Source organism: Hyperolius riggenbachi, chromosome 2 (assembly GCF_040937935.1).
Source record: "Hyperolius riggenbachi isolate aHypRig1 chromosome 2, aHypRig1.pri, whole genome shotgun sequence".
Taxonomy (NCBI): domain Eukaryota; kingdom Metazoa; phylum Chordata; class Amphibia; order Anura; family Hyperoliidae; genus Hyperolius; species Hyperolius riggenbachi.
Window position 1 is genome coordinate 491804536 of NC_090647.1, and position 13922 is coordinate 491818457.

Genomic DNA, 13922 nt, shown 5'->3' on the forward strand with positions numbered 1-13922 from the left:
ATGTAGCATTCCACTTCTCCATTGAAATAAATCTGTTCGGTACCTTCCTTCTTTTTATGATTCAGATCATAAGTGGTATTTTTCTTCCACGCTATATTTAGGCCAAAAAGCTGAAATTCTTCCAGGGTTTATAATAACGCAAAAAAAATCGCACGATACTTAGATTTTAAACTGCAAGGGCATACAATCAAAATATTGATATTAGACTGCCTCCTGCAGCTGTTTGATCCAGTCAATTTCTCTTAAAATATTCCTCTTCTGTGTTGTCTCACTGCTAATGCTTTCAGCTAGACCAGTTGATTAATCCAGCATCCTCAAGCTATGAGGCATTTAACTTCTCCAGTGAAATAAATCTGTTCGGTACCTTCCTTCTTTTTATGATTCATATCATAAGTGGTATTCTTCTTCCATGCTCCATTGAGGCCAAAAAGCTTAAATTCGTCCAGGGTTTATAATAACGCAAAAAAAATCGCACGATACTTAGATTTTAAACTGCAAGGGCATACAATCAAAATATTGATATTAGACTGCCTCCTGCAGCTGTTTGATCCAGTCAACTTCTCTTAAAATGTTCCTTTTCTGGGTTGTCTCACTCCAAGGATATCAGCTAGATTAGTCTAATAATCCAGCGTCCTCAAGCTATGTAGCATTCAACTTCTCCGGTAAACTACATCGGTCAAGTACCTTCACTATTTTTTGGAAATGCTGCATGAGTGCTCTTTTTCTTCCACACTTCATCTAGACCAAAAAGCTAAAATTCTGCAAGGTTGGATTTTACCGCAAGAAATCACACGATACTCGGATTTTAAATTGCAAGGGCATACAATCAACATATTGACATTAATTAAAAGTGAAAAAGTAAGTTTACACGATAAATAGCTAAAACAGTGTCATCACTGCTGTGAAAAAAAATGTAGCACATTCAAATTCTAAGCAAGGTGTAAACTTACTCTTTCACTTTGTATGGCCACCTCCTCCCCAATGCCATACCAGTCCTCTCCAGATAAGTATTTATTTTTGGCACATTCACTATTCCGCTTGAAATGGTTGACCAAAATTTTTACCACATTTATTAACATTTTAACAAAAACCTCAATCTTAGTATTTGTTTAAAACCATAAAACAGTTGGGCATTATGAATCTAAAAAAATTGAAGGAGAGTCTACTCACATGACCTAGGCTATTTCTTGACCTAAATGCCTGAGCAACCTCAATAACTGAACCCTTCTACCTTCTGTATCATGATTAATGCGACATAAAGCTGGTGTGTCTCAGAAGCGAATCCAAAGCATTCATTCTTGGAGTCCCATCAAAATCCAAAAAGAGGGAAGAAAAAAATGCATCCGTTCTTTTAATCGGTTGCCAAAGTTCAGAGACTTGCTCCTGCAGCTGTTTTATCTAGTCAACTTCTCCTTAAAATGTTCTTCTCCTGTGTTGTCTCACTGCCAGTGCTTTTAGCTAGATCAGTCTAGTAATCCAGCATCCTCAAGCTATGAGGCATTTAACTTCTCCAGTGAAATAAATCTGTTCAGTACCTTCCTTCTTTTTATGATTCATATCATAAGTGGTATTCTTTTTCCATGCTCCATTGAGGCCAAAAAGCTTAAATTCGTCCAGGGTTTATAATAACGCAAAAAAATCGCACGATACTTAGATTTTAAACTGCAAGGGCATACAATCAAAATATTGATATTAGACTGCCTCCTGCAGCTCTTTGATCCAGTCAATTTACCTTAAAATATTCCTCTTCTGTGTTGTCTCACTGCTAATGCTTTCAGCTAGACCAGTTGATTAATCCAGCATCCTCAAGCTATGTAGCATTCCACTTCTCCATTGAAATAAATCTGTTCGGTACCTTCCTTCTTTTTATGATTCAGATCATAAGTGGTATTTTTCTTCCACGCTATATTTAGGCCAAAAAGCTGAAATTCTTCCAGGGTTTATAATAACGCAAAAAAAATCGCACAATACTTAGATTTTAAACTGCAAGGGCATACAATCAAAATATTGATATTAGACTGCCTCCTGCAGCTGTTTGATCCAGTCAATTTCTCTTAAAATATTCCTCTTCTGTGTTGTCTCACTGCTAATGCTTTCAGCTAGACCAGTTGATTAATCCAGCATCCTCAAGCTATGAGGCATTTAACTTCTCCAGTGAAATAAATCTGTTCGGTACCTTCCTTCTTTTTATGATTCATATCATAAGTGGTATTCTTCTTCCATGCTCCATTGAGGCCAAAAAGCTTAAATTCGTCCAGGGTTTATAATAACGCAAAAAAAATTGCACGATACTTAGATTTTAAACTGCAAGGGCATACAATCAAAATATTGATATTAGACTGCCTCCTGCAGCTGTTTGATCCAGTCAACTTCTCTTAAAATGTTCCTTTTCTGGGTTGTCTCACTCCAAGGATATCAGCTAGATTAGTCTAATAATCCAGCGTCCTCAAGCTATGTAGCATTCAACTTCTCCGGTAAACTACATCGGTCAAGTACCTTCACTATTTTTTGGAAATGCTGCATGAGTGCTCTTTTTCTTCCACACTTCATCTAGACCAAAAAGCTAAAATTCTGCAAGGTTGGATTTTACCGCAAAAAATCACACGATACTCGGATTTTAAATTGCAAGGGCATACAATCAACATATTGACATTAATTAAAAGTGAAAAAGTAAGTTTACACGATAAATAGCTAAAACAGTGTCATCACTGCTGTGAAAAAAAATGTAGCACATTCAAATTCTAAGCAAGGTGTAAACTTACTCTTTCACTTTGTATGGCCACCTCCTCCCCAATGCCATACCAGTCCTCTCCAGATAAGTAGTCATTTTTGGCACATTCACTATTCCGCTTGAAATGGTTGACCAAAATTTTTACCACATTTATTAACATTTTAACAAAAACCTCAATCTTAGTATTTGTTTAAAACCATAAAACAGTTGGGCATTATGAATCTAAAAAAATTGAAGGAGAGTCTACTCACATGACCTAGGCTATTTCTTGACCTAAATGCCTGAGCAACCTCAATAACTGAACCGTTCTACCTTCTGTATCATGATTAATGCGACATAAAGCTGGTGTGTCTCAGAAGCGAATCCAAAGCTTTCATTCTTGGAGTCCCATCAAAATCCAAAAAGAGGGAAGAAAAAAATGCATCCGTTCTTTTAATCGGTTGCCAAAGTTCAGAGACTTGCTCCTGCAGCTGTTTTATCTAGTCAACTTCTCCTTAAAATGTTCTTCTCCTGAGTTGTCTCACTGCCAGTGCTTTTAGCTATATCAGTCTAGTAATCCAGCATCCTCAAGCTATGAGGCATTTAACTTCTCCAGTGAAATAAATCTGTTCAGTACCTTCCTTCTTTTTATGATTCATATCATAAGTGGTATTCTTTTTCCATGCTCCATTGAGGCCAAAAAGCTTAAATTCGTCCAGGGTTTATAATAACGCAAAAAAATCGCACGATACTTAGATTTTAAACTGCAAGGGCATACAATCAAAATATTGATATTAGACTGCCTCCTGCAGCTCTTTGATCCAGTCAATTTACCTTAAAATATTCCTCTTCTGTGTTGTCTCACTGCTAATGCTTTCAGCTAGACCAGTTGATTAATCCAGCATCCTCAAGCTATGTAGCATTCCACTTCTCCATTGAAATAAATCTGTTCGGTACCTTCCTTCTTTTTATGATTCAGATCATAAGTGGTATTTTTCTTCCATGCTATATTTAGGCCAAAAAGCTGAAATTCTTCCAGGGTTTATAATAACGCAAAAAAAAAATCGCACGATACTTAGATCTTAAACTGCAAGGGCATACAATCAAAATATTGATATTAGACTGCCTCCTGCAGCTGTTTGATCCAGTCAATTTCTCTTAAAATATTCCTCTTCTGTGTTGTCTCACTGCTAATGCTTTCAGCTAGACCAGTTGATTAATCCAGCATCCTCAAGCTATGAGGCATTTAACTTCTCCAGTGAAATAAATCTGTTCGGTACCTTCCTTCTTTTTATGATTCATATCATAAGTGGTATTCTTCTTCCATGCTCCATTGAGGCCAAAAAGCTTAAATTCGTCCAGGGTTTATAATAACGCAAAAAAATCGCACGATACTTAGATTTTAAACTGCAAGGGCATACAATCAAAATATTGATATTAGACTGCCTCCTGCAGCTCTTTGATCCAGTCAATTTACCTTAAAATATTCCTCTTCTGTGTTGTCTCACTGCTAATGCTTTCAGCTAGACCAGTTGATTAATCCAGCATCCTCAAGCTATGAGGCATTTAACTTCTCCAGTGAAATAAATCTGTTCGGTACCTTCCTTCTTTTTATGATTCATATCATAAGTGGTATTCTTCTTCCATGCTCCATTGAGGCCAAAAAGCTTAAATTCGTCCAGGGTTTATAATAACGCAAAAAAAAATCGCACGATACTTAGATTTTAAACTGCAAGGGCATACAATCAAAATATTGATATTAGACTGCCTCCTGCAGCTGTTTGATCCAGTCAACTTCTCTTAAAATGTTCCTTTTCTGGGTTGTCTCACTCCAAGGATATCAGCTAGATTAGTCTAATAATCCAGCGTCCTCAAGCTATGTAGCATTCAACTTCTCCGGTAAACTACATCGGTCAAGTACCTTCACTATTTTTTGGAAATGCTGCATGAGTGCTCTTTTTCTTCCACACTTCATCTAGACCAAAAAGCTAAAATTCTGCAAGGTTGGATTTTACCGCAAGAAATCACACGATACTCGGATTTTAAATTGCAAGGGCATACAATCAACATATTGACATTAATTAAAAGTGAAAAAGTAAGTTTACACGATAAATAGCTAAAACAGTGTCATCACTGCTGTGAAAAAAAATGTAGCACATTCAAATTCTAAGCAAGGTGTAAACTTACTCTTTCACTTTGTATGGCCACCTCCTCCCCAATGCCATACCAGTCCTCTCCAGATAAGTAGTCATTTTTGGCACATTCACTATTCCGCTTGAAATGGTTGACCAAAATTTTTACCACATTTATTAACATTTTAACAAAAACCTCAATCTTAGTATTTGTTTAAAACCATAAAACAGTTGGGCATTATGAATCTAAAAAAATTGAAGGAGAGTCTACTCACATGACCTAGGCTATTTCTTGACCTAAATGCCTGAGCAACCTCAATAACTGAACCCTTCTACCTTCTGTATCATGATTAATGCGACATAAAGCTGGTGTGTCTCAGAAGCGAATCCAAAGCTTTCATTCTTGGAGTCCCATCAAAATCCAAAAAGAGGGAAGAAAAAAATGCATCCGTTCTTTTAATCGGTTGCCAAAGTTCAGAGACTTGCTCCTGCAGCTGTTTTATCTAGTCAACTTCTCCTTAAAATGTTCTTCTCCTGTGTTGTCTCACTGCCAGTGCTTTTAGCTAGATCAGTCTAGTAATCCAGCATCCTCAAGCTATGAGGCATTTAACTTCTCCAGTGAAATAAATCTGTTCAGTACCTTCCTTCTTTTTATGATTCATATCATAAGTGGTATTCTTTTTCCATGCTCCATTGAGGCCAAAAAGCTTAAATTCGTCCAGGGTTTATAATAACGCAAAAAAATCGCACGATACTTAGATTTTAAACTGCAAGGGCATACAATCAAAATATTGATATTAGACTGCCTCCTGCAGCTCTTTGATCCAGTCAATTTACCTTAAAATATTCCTCTTCTGTGTTGTCTCACTGCTAATGCTTTCAGCTAGACCAGTTGATTAATCCAGCATCCTCAAGCTATGTAGCATTCCACTTCTCCATTGAAATAAATCTGTTCGGTACCTTCCTTCTTTTTATGATTCAGATCATAAGTGGTATTTTTCTTCCACGCTATATTTAGGCCAAAAAGCTGAAATTCTTCCAGGGTTTATAATAACGCAAAAAAAATCGCACGATACTTAGATTTTAAACTGCAAGGGCATACAATCAAAATATTGATATTAGACTGCCTCCTGCAGCTGTTTGATCCAGTCAATTTCTCTTAAAATATTCCTCTTCTGTGTTGTCTCACTGCTAATGCTTTCAGCTAGACCAGTTGATTAATCCAGCATCCTCAAGCTATGAGGCATTTAACTTCTCCAGTGAAATAAATCTGTTCGGTACCTTCCTTCTTTTTGTGATTCATATCATAAGTGGTATTCTTCTTCCATGCTCCATTGAGGCCAAAAAGCTTAAATTCGTCCAGGGTTTATAATAACGCAAAAAAAATCGCACGATACTTAGATTTTAAACTGCAAGGGCATACAATCAAAATATTGATATTAGACTGCCTCCTGCAGCTGTTTGATCCAGTCAACTTCTCTTAAAATGTTCCTTTTCTGGGTTGTCTCACTCCAAGGATATCAGCTAGATTAGTCTAATAATCCAGCGTCCTCAAGCTATGTAGCATTCAACTTCTCCGGTAAACTACATCGGTCAAGTATCTTCACTATTTTTTGGAAATGCTGCATGAGTGCTCTTTTTCTTCCACACTTCATCTAGACCAAAAAGCTAAAATTCTGCAAGGTTGGATTTTACCGCAAAAAATCACACGATACTCGGATTTTAAATTGCAAGGGCATACAATCAACATATTGACATTAATTAAAAGTGAAAAAGTAAGTTTACACGATAAATAGCTAAAACAGTGTCATCACTGCTGTGAAAAAAAATGTAGCACATTCAAATTCTAAGCAAGGTGTAAACTTACTCTTTCACTTTGTATGGCCACCTCCTCCCCAATGCCATACCAGTCCTCTCCAGATAAGTAGTCATTTTTGGCACATTCACTATTCCGCTTGAAATGGTTGACCAAAATTTTTACCACATTTATTAACATTTTAACAAAAACCTCAATCTTAGTATTTGTTTAAAACCATAAAACAGTTGGGCATTATGAATCTAAAAAAATTGAAGGAGAGTCTACTCACATGACCTAGGCTATTTCTTGACCTAAATGCCTGAGCAACCTCAATAACTGAACCCTTCTACCTTCTGTATCATGATTAATGCGACATAAAGCTGGTGTGTCTCAGAAGCGAATCCAAAGCTTTCATTCTTGGAGTCCCATCAAAATCCAAAAAGAGGGAAGAAAAAAATGCATCCGTTCTTTTAATCGGTTGCCAAAGTTCAGAGACTTGCTCCTGCAGCTGTTTTATCTAGTCAACTTCTCCTTAAAATGTTCTTCTCCTGTGTTGTCTCACTGCCAGTGCTTTTAGCTAGATCAGTCTAGTAATCCAGCATCCTCAAGCTATGAGGCATTTAACTTCTCCAGTGAAATACATCTGTTCGGTACCTTCCTTCTTTTTATGATTCATATCATAAGTGGTATTCTTTTTCCATGCTCCATTGAGGCCAAAAAGCTTAAATTCGTCCAGGGTTTATAATAACGCAAAAAAATCGCACGATACTTAGATTTTAAACTGCAAGGGCATACAATCAAAATATTGATATTAGACTGCCTCCTGCAGCTGTTTGATCCAGTCAACTTCTCTTAAAATGTTCCTTTTCTGGGTTGTCTCACTCCAAGGATATCAGCTAGATTAGTCTAATAATCCAGCGTCCTCAAGCTATGTAGCATTCAACTTCTCCGGTAAACTACATCGGTCAAGTACCTTCACTATTTTTTGGAAATGCTGCATGAGTGCTCTTTTTCTTCCACACTTCATCTAGACCAAAAAGCTAAAATTCTGCAAGGTTGGATTTTACCGCAAGAAATCACACGATACTCGGATTTTAAATTGCAAGGGCATACAATCAACATATTGACATTAATTAAAAGTGAAAAAGTAAGTTTACACGATAAATAGCTAAAACAGTGTCATCACTGCTGTGAAAAAAAATGTAGCACATTCAAATTCTAAGCAAGGTGTAAACTTACTCTTTCACTTTGTATGGCCACCTCCTCCCCAATGCCATACCAGTCTTCTCCAGATAAGTAGTCATTTTTGGCACATTCGCTATTCCGCTTGAAATGGTTGACCAAAATTTTTACCACATTTATTAACATTTTAACAAAAACCTCAATCTTAGTATTTGTTTAAAACCATAAAACAGTTGGGCATTATGAATCTAAAAAAATTGAAGGAGAGTCTACTCACATGACCTAGGCTATTTCTTGACCTAAATGCCTGAGCAACCTCAATAACTGAACCCTTCTACCTTCTGTATCATGATTAATGCGACATAAAGCTGGTGTGTCTCAGAAGCGAATCCAAAGCTTTCATTCTTGGAGTCCCATCAAAATCCAAAAAGAGGGAAGAAAAAAATGCATCCGTTCTTTTAATCGGTTGCCAAAGTTCAGAGACTTGCTCCTGCAGCTGTTTTATCTAGTCAACTTCTCCTTAAAATGTTCTTCTCCTGTGTTGTCTCACTGCCAGTGCTTTTAGCTAGATCAGTCTAGTAATCCAGCATCCTCAAGCTATGAGGCATTTAACTTCTCCAGTGAAATAAATCTGTTCAGTACCTTCCTTCTTTTTATGATTCATATCATAAGTGGTATTCTTTTTCCATGCTCCATTGAGGCCAAAAAGCTTAAATTCGTCCAGGGTTTATAATAACGCAAAAAAATCGCACGATACTTAGATTTTAAACTGCAAGGGCATACAATCAAAATATTGATATTAGACTGCCTCCTGCAGCTCTTTGATCCAGTCAATTTACCTTAAAATATTCCTCTTCTGTGTTGTCTCACTGCTAATGCTTTCAGCTAGACCAGTTGATTAATCCAGCATCCTCAAGCTATGAGGCATTTAACTTCTCCAGTGAAATAAATCTGTTCGGTACCTTCCTTCTTTTTATGATTCATATCATAAGTGGTATTCTTCTTCCATGCTCCATTGAGGCCAAAAAGCTTAAATTCGTCCAGGGTTTATAATAACGCAAAAAAAATCGCACGATACTTAGATTTTAAACTGCAAGGGCATACAATCAAAATATTGATATTAGACTGCCTCCTGCAGCTGTTTGATCCAGTCAACTTCTTTTAAAATGTTCCTTTTCTGGGTTGTCTCACTCCAAGGATATCAGCTAGATTAGTCTAATAATCCAGCGTCCTCAAGCTATGTAGCATTCAACTTCTCCGGTAAACTACATCGGTCAAGTACCTTCACTATTTTTTGGAAATGCTGCATGAGTGCTCTTTTTCTTCCACACTTCATCAAGACCAAAAAGCTAAAATTCTGCAAGGTTGGATTTTACCGCAAAAAATCACACGATACTCGGATTTTAAATTGCAAGGGCATACAATCAACATATTGACATTAATTAAAAGTGAAAAAGTAAGTTTACACGATAAATAGCTAAAACAGTGTCATCACTGCTGTGAAAAAAAATGTAGCACATTCAAATTCTAAGCAAGGTGTAAACTTACTCTTTCACTTTGTATGGCCACCTCCTCCCCAATGCCATACCAGTCCTCTCCAGATAAGTAGTCATTTTTGGCACATTCACTATTCCGCTTGAAATGGTTGACCACAATTTTTACCACATTTATTAACATTTTAACAAAAACCTCAATCTTAGTATTTGTTTAAAACCATAAAACAGTTGGGCATTATGAATCTAAAAAAATTGAAGGAGAGTCTACTCACATGACCTAGGCTATTTCTTGACCTAAATGCCTGAGCAACCTCAATAACTGAACCCTTCTACCTTCTGTATCATGATTAATGCGACATAAAGCTGGTGTGTCTCAGAAGCGAATCCAAAGCTTTCATTCTTGGAGTCCCATCAAAATCCAAAAAGAGGGAAGAAAAAAATGCATCCGTTCTTTTAATCGGTTGCCAAAGTTCAGAGACTTGCTCCTGCAGCTGTTTTATCTAGTCAACTTCTCCTTAAAATGTTCTTCTCCTGTGTTGTCTCACTGCCAGTGCTTTTAGCTAGATCAGTCTAGTAATCCAGCATCCTCAAGCTATGAGGCATTTAACTTCTCCAGTGAAATAAATCTGTTCAGTACCTTCCTTCTTTTTATGATTCATATCATAAGTGGTATTCTTTTTCCATGCTCCATTGAGGCCAAAAAGCTTAAATTCGTCCAGGGTTTATAATAACGCAAAAAAATCGCACGATACTTAGATTTTAAACTGCAAGGGCATACAATCAAAATATTGATATTAGACTGCCTCCTGCAGCTCTTTGATCCAGTCAATTTACCTTAAAATATTCCTCTTCTGTGTTGTCTCACTGCTAATGCTTTCAGCTAGACCAGTTGATTAATCCAGCATCCTCAAGCTATGTAGCATTCCACTTCTCCATTGAAATAAATCTGTTCGGTACCTTCCTTCTTTTTATGATTCAGATCATAAGTGGTATTTTTCTTCCATGCTATATTTAGGCCAAAAAGCTGAAATTTTTCCAGGGTTTATAATAACGCAAAAAAAAAATCGCACGATACTTAGATTTTAAACTGCAAGGGCATACAATCAAAATATTGATATTAGACTGCCTCCTGCAGCTGTTTGATCCAGTCAATTTCTCTTAAAATATTCCTCTTCTGTGTTGTCTCACTGCTAATGCTTTCAGCTAGACCAGTTGATTAATCCAGCATCCTCAAGCTATGTAGCATTCCACTTCCCCATTGAAATAAATCTGTTCGGTACCTTCCTTCTTTTTATGATTCAGATCATAAGTGGTATTTTTCTTCCACGCTATATTTAGGCCAAAAAGCTGAAATTCTTCCAGGGTTTATAATAACGCAAAAAAAATCACACGATACTTAGATTTTAAACTGCAAGGGCATACAATCAAAATATTGATATTAGACTGCCTCCTGCAGCTGTTTGATCCAGTCAACTTCTCTTAAAATGTTCCTTTTCTGGGTTGTCTCACTCCAAGGATATCAGCTAGATTAGTCTAATAATCCAGCGTCCTCAAGCTATGTAGCATTCAACTTCTCCGGTAAACTACATCGGTCAAGTACCTTCACTATTTTTTGGAAATGCTGCATGAGTGCTCTTTTTCTTCCACACTTCATCTAGACCAAAAAGCTAAAATTCTGCAAGGTTGGATTTTACCGCAAAAAATCACACGATACTCGGATTTTAAATTGCAAGGGCATACAATCAACATATTGACATTAATTAAAAGTGAAAAAGTAAGTTTACACGATAAATAGCTAAAACAGTGTCATCACTGCTGTGAAAAAAAATGTAGCACATTCAAATTCTAAGCAAGGTGTAAACTTACTCTTTCACTTTGTATGGCCACCTCCTCCCCAATGCCATACCAGTCCTCTCCAGATAAGTAGTCATTTTTGGCACATTCACTATTCCGCTTGAAATGGTTGACCAAAATTTTTACCACATTTATTAACATTTTAACAAAAACCTCAATCTTAGTATTTGTTTAAAACCATAAAACAGTTGGGCATTATGAATCTAAAAAAATTGAAGGAGAGTCTACTCACATGACCTAGGCTATTTCTTGACCTAAATGCCTGAGCAACCTCAATAACTGAACCCTTCTACCTTCTGTATCATGATTAATGCGACATAAAGCTGGTGTGTCTCAGAAGCGAATCCAAAGCTTTCATTCTTGGAGTCCCATCAAAATCCAAAAAGAGGGAAGAAAAAAATGCATCCGTTCTTTTAATCGGTTGCCAAAGTTCAGAGACTTGCTCCTGCAGCTGTTTTATCTAGTCAACTTCTCCTTAAAATGTTCTTCTCCTGTGTTGTCTCACTGCCAGTGCTTTTAGCTAGATCAGTCTAGTAATCCAGCATCCTCAAGCTATGAGGCATTTAACTTCTCCAGTGAAATAAATCTGTTCAGTACCTTCCTTCTTTTTATGATTCATATCATAAGTGGTATTCTTTTTCCATGCTCCATTGAGGCCAAAAAGCTTAAATTCGTCCAGGGTTTATAATAACGCAAAAAAATCGCACGATACTTAGATTTTAAACTGCAAGGGCATACAATCAAAATATTGATATTAGACTGCCTCCTGCAGCTCTTTGATCCAGTCAATTTACCTTAAAATATTCCTCTTCTGTGTTGTCTCACTGCTAATGCTTTCAGCTAGACCAGTTGATTAATCCAGCATCCTCAAGCTATGTAGCATTCCACTTCTCCATTGAAATAAATCTGTTCGGTACCTTCCTTCTTTTTATGATTCAGATCATAAGTGGTATTTTTCTTCCATGCTATATTTAGGCCAAAAAGCTGAAATTTTTCCAGGGTTTATAATAACGCAAAAAAAAAAATCGCACGATACTTAGATTTTAAACTGCAAGGGCATACAATCAAAATATTGATATTAGACTGCCTCCTGCAGCTGTTTGATCCAGTCAATTTCTCTTAAAATATTCCTCTTCTGTGTTGTCTCACTGCTAATGCTTTCAGCTAGACCAGTTGATTAATCCAGCATCCTCAAGCTATGTAGCATTCCACTTCTCCATTGAAATAAATCTGTTCGGTACCTTCCTTCTTTTTATGATTCAGATCATAAGTGGTATTTTTCTTCCACGCTATATTTAGGCCAAAAAGCTGAAATTCTTCCAGGGTTTATAATAACGCAAAAAAAATCACACAATACTTAGATTTTAAACTGCAAGGGCATACAATCAAAATATTGATATTAGACTGCCTCCTGCAGCTGTTTGATCCAGTCAACTTCTCTTAAAATGTTCCTTTTCTGGGTTGTCTCACTCCAAGGATATCAGCTAGATTAGTCTAATAATCCAGCGTCCTCAAGCTATGTAGCATTCAACTTCTCCGGTAAACTACATCGGTCAAGTACCTTCACTATTTTTTGGAAATGCTGCATGAGTGCTCTTTTTCTTCCACACTTCATCTAGACCAAAAAGCTAAAATTCTGCAAGGTTGGATTTTACCGCAAAAAATCACACGATACTCGGATTTTAAATTGCAAGGGCATACAATCAACATATTGACATTAATTAAAAGTGAAAAAGTAAGTTTACACGATAAATAGCTAAAACAGTGTCATCACTGCTGTGAAAAAAAATGTAGCACATTCAAATTCTAAGCAAGGTGTAAACTTACTCTTTCACTTTGTATGGCCACCTCCTCCCCAATGCCATACCAGTCCTCTCCAGATAACTAGTCATTTTTGGCACATTCACTATTCCGCTTGAAATGGTTGACCAAAATTTTTACCACATTTATTAACATTTTAACAAAAACCTCAATCTTAGTATTTGTTTAAAACCATAAAACAGTTGGGCATTATGAATCTAAAAAAATTGAAGGAGAGTCTACTCACATGACCTAGGCTATTTCTTGACCTAAATGCCTGAGCAACCTCAATAACTGAACCCTTCTACCTTCTGTATCATGATTAATGCGACATAAAGCTGGTGTGTCTCAGAAGCGAATCCAAAGCTTTCATTCTTGGAGTCCCATCAAAATCCAAAAAGAGGGAAGAAAAAAATGCATCCGTTCTTTTAATCGGTTGCCAAAGTTCAGAGACTTGCTCCTGCAGCTGTTTTATCTAGTCAACTTCTCCTTAAAATGTTCTTCTCCTGTGTTGTCTCACTGCCAGTGCTTTTAGCTAGATCAGTCTAGTAATCCAGCATCCTCAAGCTATGAGGCATTTAACTTCTCCAGTGAAATAAATCTGTTCAGTACCTTCCTTCTTTTTATGATTCATATCATAAGTGGTATTCTTTTTCCATGCTCCATTGAGGCCAAAAAGCTTAAATTCGTCCAGGGTTTATAATAACGCAAAAAAATCGCACGATACTTAGATTTTAAACTGCAAGGGCATACAATCAAAATATTGATATTAGACTGCCTCCTGCAGCTCTTTGATCCAGTCAATTTACCTTAAAATATTCCTCTTCTGTGTTGTCTCACTGCTAATGCTTTCAGCTAGACCAGTTGATTAATCCAGCATCCTCAAGCTATGTAGCATTCCACTTCTCCATTGAAATAAATCTGTTCGGTACCTTCCTTCTTTTTATGAT